Here is a 6,000-nt window from a genome sequence, read left to right on the forward strand (position 1 = left end):
CCACAATTGACCAGAACTTAACCCTATGGTTAGGTAAGAGTACCCCTTAATCTGTTCCCACAGCCATCAGCTGTACAAAATTGTAATCACAGACAAACTCCACGATGTGTGGAGAAGGGAACAAGAAGCGCGTGTTCTGGGAGCTAGCTGCCTCCAATACTAACTGTTTACCACAAAAAGAGCTTCCCCTAGTATAGTGACCCTATTGCGGTTACAATAGCATTGTGAGTGAGGGCATCTCGCAAAATGTGACGGACTGGTCTCACACACCACCTGGTGTCGGGAAACATCCTTTACAACGCAACTTTTACCACGCAGTGCCTTTACGACGCAACTTTTACAACGCAAACCATTACAACGCATTGCGCTGGGGGGCGCTCTAGGATAGGGAATGTATTTAATATACTATCCAACACCTTCCCTACTATCCACGGGGACTGGAGTTGGAATAGTAAATTAAATAAATCACTATCCAGCGCCTAAAAGCACTATGCGTTGTAATGGTATTCGTTGTAAATACCGCGTTGTAAAGGCATGCGATGTAAAAGTATGCGTTGTAACGTCATACATCCCCTGGTGTCATGCTTTAACATTGACCAATCTTCACCCTCTAAAAACTTGCTTTGATAGAGGACAGGCATACACGCGACGACAGGGATGCACTTCTAAGCTAAGTGGGACAGGTGAAGATGTGAGTGAAGATAAAAATCATTATATTTATTTTAAATACATTTTAATGTGACTAATAACTATATTATATTAAAATCAGTGCACGGTGTGTGGGGAATTTATTGTCCCCTAGCCGTCTTATAAGTGGTCAACATGTTTCTGCCGTGTTGGCCCAAGTGGGTCCAGGGCATTCGTCAGGACCTAAGTGTAAAGAAGGGGGTCTCTGTTCTTACCAACTGGTGGCAAGAAGATACCACTGTGCGGCTGTGGCCTTGCCACTCTCCACTTCCAAAATGGCTGCCAATTGTCAAGCCTAGATTAAAAAGTGCAATCAATTATATACACAGCTGCAACAACAAACTTTGGGTCACGAGAAAATATATGTTTGGCTCTAATTAGAGCTCTTCAGAGAGGTATAGCTTTGTCCAGACACAAGGGAGCACCCAGTATTAATTCAAAACAAAACCCTTGCAGGATAGAGTGATGCATAAATTATGCAAAAAAGAAGGAGAGAACTCTGGGTAGTTCTCAAGTTTAGGTGGAATGCAGCCCTGAAAGAGCACTCTCAACACCAGCGACACTCTAGATCTGCACCTCAAATGTCTGTTTTTCTATCAAAGTTTTTAAGCATAGTTAAGCTATAACTCTCTGAAGAGCTCTAATTAGAGCGAAACACTGTGTCAGGGGTTGCTTTTACTCATTTCAGGTTGGCTTGAGTTGGTATTTCACTAATTCAAAGCTGTAATATTGTGCCTGGAGTGATAAATGGCTTTTGTAATTTTACAGCTCGGCAAGGACAGCACTGTACTAGTCCTATGCTTAAAGACTTTGCTGTATAAATTGCAAAAGACTTTGTAATTTTCTATCTCGGCGTGGATAGCACTGTGCTAATCCTATGCTTAAAAACTTTGATAGAAAAACAGACATTTGAGGTGAGCAGATCTAGAGTGTCGCTGGTGTTGAGAGTGCTCTTACAGGGGCTGCTTTCCACCTAAACTTGAGAACTACCCAGAGTTCTCTCCTTCTTTTTTGCATCATTTATGCGTCACTCTATGCCTGAAAGGGTTTTGTTTTGAATATATATATATATATATATATATATATATATATATATATATATATATATATATATATATATATATATATATATATATATATATATATATATATATATTACCTACTGGTCGCCAGTAGGTAGTTATAGTTAGGATCTACTTTCCATAGGAAATCCGCAACATTCTATTGGAATTACTTTGGCGCCGGTGGACGAAACTTTTCGCGAATTTCTCAAAGAAGATGGCCCGCTCCGCTCCGCTCCTTCCCTGAAAGTTTGGGGGGGATTCGTCAAGCGGGGGCCGAGATAAAAGGGGGTCCCAAAACATGTTTTCCCCATGTTAATTTCCATAGGGCTGTTGGACTCACTTTTAGCCCGAACGGCTGAATGGATTTCCACCAAACTTGGCAAAATTGTAGGGACTGGTAGCCCGATGTGCCTTTGCTATGTCTCAAGATATGTGCTCCAGTGGATTTTGAGTAATTTAGGTTTAAAAAAATATATATATCTATAAGCGCGCCCCGGTACGCGCACTGGGGCGCGTACCAGCGCGCTACGCGAGTTCGCGAGCGGAAAGCTGATTGGCTCTCGGGTGTCTGTCAACATTCCAAACAGTCCAGAGCGGCCGCCATCTTGTGTCTCGGTAGGATCGAGACACACGAGGTGGCAAAAACAAAGGGGGAAATGACCAAAAGAGGGGCAGGGTAGACCCCCCCCTGACCCCATAGGTTTGATGTGGGGGCCATAAAAGGGCTTCGCGGGGCAAAAAAAAAAAAAACGATTTTCACGGGGGGGAGCGCCCGGTACGCACACTGGGTAGCGCACCGGGGAGCGTACCGGGGAGCGTACCATGGGGAAAATCCAGTGAAACAGTAAAATAATAATTTAAGCCACTGCTCTTTTCTTACCCTTCCACCCCCGTTCCTTTACTACATTTTCTTCGCATATCCACATTCCCCATGTTCACTCTATTTCTCCTCACTCTCCTTCCCCACACTCACCTTCTTTCAGTCCCCCTAGTTCACTTCCCTTCTCCTCTCGTCCCTTTCTGTGCTTTCTCACTCATTTTCTTCTCGTTTATCAATGCACTCCACTTCACTTACTCTTTTTCATTTTTTTAAGGACACAGCTCTTTGATGAGAATTGGAGGTAGTTCTGAAAATAACTTTTTTTTCTTCTTTTTTTCTTTTTTTAGAACAAAAACAAAACCAGTGAATGGGAAACTGCTCAACAAGAGCAAAAAAACTAAACAAAATTAGGGCTGGGAACGGCAGCGATGGTTATCCAATGCTCGAACCATGAGCAGAACACTTTGTTCCCCATAGCAAAGTAACTTATCGCAATATCTGCATTTAATAACGCCTTTATTAAAAGCAGGCTGGATGTTGGGAACCTGTTCTTGTGATTGCTCCCTCCCTGATGCAGTTTGTCCTCCGGTTGAAGCAGAGGCCCCATCACTGGGAGCCTCTCGTGCCAGAGCCCTGACACTCTCCCGGGCAAAGTTTTGGGGGTGCCTCCTCTCGACATGTCGAATCATCGTCGAGTTTCCAAATGAATACTTCTTTCTGGGGTCACCCCGTGACAGGACAGTTTTACAAATCCTGCACTCCACCTTTGGAGCGTTTACTTTTTTCTGATCAGGTGGAATGGAAAAAAACTTCCATATGAAGTGTTCTTTTATTTTCGGCTGAGGAACCTCTTCATCAAGAAATCCCTCTGACTCATCTTCACTGCTGGATGCTCTGGCAGCCATGGTAATGCAAGATATTAATTCAGCAAAGAGCCGACAGCAAAAAGAGAGGTCTTGCAGTCACAAAAGTGAAAGAAGTGAAGGAAATGGGTGGGGATTTCATTCCTTCTAAACAAAACTGTTAGCAACCAATGAAAAGAGTTATTTTCAGGTCACATGACCCGACGCGCTTACGCTACGCGCCCCGGTGCGTGCCCGGGGGTGCGCCCGGCGGCGCTTACGTTGCGCGATCGTATGCGCTCGGGCGCTTCCAGGTGCACTTACGCCGTGCGGCATAAGACGCATCACGCGGCTACGCGATACGTCACGATGATGTTTTCGTTCACGGCAATAGCGCTGATGGGACGCTCACCGGTACGCGCACCGGGGCGCGCCGCAACACTGCGCTTACCCGTGCGTTCACCGGTACGCGCACCGGGAGCGCACCAAGGCAAAAAAATAAAAAGGGAAAAATATACATTAAAAAAATAGTATTACATAAATATACAATATAGGATTCATTATAAAAAATATTATATTTCATAGCTATAGAAATTAGCTATTAAAAAACCTATGAAATCCACTGAAAAAAACATAGGTTTGAGGCCCTATATATAGTTAGGAATTAGCATTTACAAAACCTAGGAAATTCACTGAATAAACCATAGGTTTCACACCCTTTATAGTTAGGAATTAGCATTTAAAAAACCTATTAAATTCACTGAAAAAACCATAGGTTTCACACCAGTTATAGTTAGCTGGAAATTTTACTCGCATAAAACCATTGAAATTCCCACGTTATAGTTAGTTGGACTCACTATAACTTGCGCGTGCAATGCACTGCTGATGACGTCACATATTACATCACTCATGACATGGTCAGTGACATCACTCATGACATCACATCACAGTGGATCGCCGTGTGTAACCTCCAATCTGCAATACAAGTAAAACCAAGTGGGTTGCGGGTACACTGTGTATGTATGTGTATATATATATATATATATATATATATATATATATATATATATATATATATATATATATATATAACAGCTCCGTACTACCAGGGGTCTCGGGGCACTCCGTGGCGGGTGCTATATCGCGCTGGTAGACGCGTGATATATTGAAGCTCTCTGGTCCCCTCAATAATCCAAAAGAAGACTCAAGCACTCCGGGTAAGGCGACAGGATTTTATTAGCGCCTACAGCAAAAGTAAGATGACAGACGCGTTTCAAACAAAGTCCTTCCTCAGTGTCAGCAGTGTGCTGCTCACGGCTCATTTTTGTAAACGCCCTCATAGAAAGTGAGGGCGGACTTGATTTATGTACAGAGATGTTTGTTTGGAAACGCTTGGTAAAACGTGGCGGCCATTGTATATAAAACCAAATGTGAGTAAAATTTTTCATAGCAGGTATATAGCCTCTGTGCTTAAGGATTATATAATCAGTATGGACTAACAACCACTGCCAGATGCAAAATAATGCAAAATAGATGAAATCTCGCCGTGGATCGGCATCATTCTGACTAAATTACCAAAAGAACGTTACAAACACCAAAAATTTAGCCTTTTGCAGCATAACCCAAAACAAAGGCAAATTACAATCAAGCCGTGTAGAGTGACGCATAAATGATGCAAAAAAGAAGGAGAGAACTCTGGGTAGCTCTCCAGTTTAGGTGGAAAGCAGCTCCTGTAAGAGCACTCTCAACACCAGCGACATTCTAGATCTGCTCACCTCAAATGTCTGTTTTTCTATCAAAGTCTTTAAGCATAGGATCAACACAGTGCTATCCACGCAGAGAAAGAAAAGGACAAAGTCTTTTGCCATTTCTACAGCAAAGTCTTTAAGCATAGGACTAGCACAGTGCTGTCCTTGCCGAGCTGTAAAATGACAAAAGCCCTTTATCACTCCAGGCACAGTATTACATCTTTCAATTGGTAAAATACCAACTCAAGCCAACCTGAAATGAGTAAAAGCAACCCCTGACACAGTGTTTCGCTCTAATTAGAGCTCTTCAGAGAGGTATAGCTTTGTCCAGACACAAGGGAGCACCCAGTATAAGTCAAAACAAAACCCTTTCAGGCATAGAGTGAAGCATAAATTATGCAAAAAAGAAAGAGAGAACTCTGGGTAGTTCTCCAGTTTAGGTGGAAAGCAGCTCCTGTTAGAGCACTCTCAACACTAGCGACATTCTAGATCTGCTCCCCTCAAATGTCTGTTTTTCTATCAAAGTCTGACCCCACCCGTTTACCTCTCGACGGTTTCACGCCCTCTTGAACTCTCGCTTCAAAGTTCTTTTCAACTTTCCCTTACAGTACTTGTTGGCTATCGGTCTCGCGCCCGTATTTAGCCTTAGATGGAGTTTACCACCCGCTTTGGGCTGTGTTCCCAGGCAACCCTACTCCGAGAAGACCCGATCCCAGCATGCCGGGGGCCGCTACCGACCTAACACCGTCTGCGGGGTGAGCCTCGATCAGAAGGACTTGGGCCCCCTGATCGACGCCGGGGAGTCGGTCCTCTGTACGCCACATTTCCCGCGCCCGCCG

At 43.7% G+C, this 6,000-nt stretch overlaps 1 protein-coding gene across 1 annotated transcript in view; it reads right to left on the minus strand.

Moving 5' to 3' along the window:
• The window catches only part of ESPN (espin), a 926,204-nt gene that overhangs the window by 878,357 nt on the left and 41,847 nt on the right, over positions 1-6,000 (minus strand). The gene's annotated exons all lie outside the window — the stretch shown is intronic.

This window comes from Lissotriton helveticus, chromosome 5_1 (assembly GCF_964261635.1).
Source record: "Lissotriton helveticus chromosome 5_1, aLisHel1.1, whole genome shotgun sequence".
Classification (NCBI taxonomy): Eukaryota; Metazoa; Chordata; class Amphibia; order Caudata; family Salamandridae; genus Lissotriton; species Lissotriton helveticus.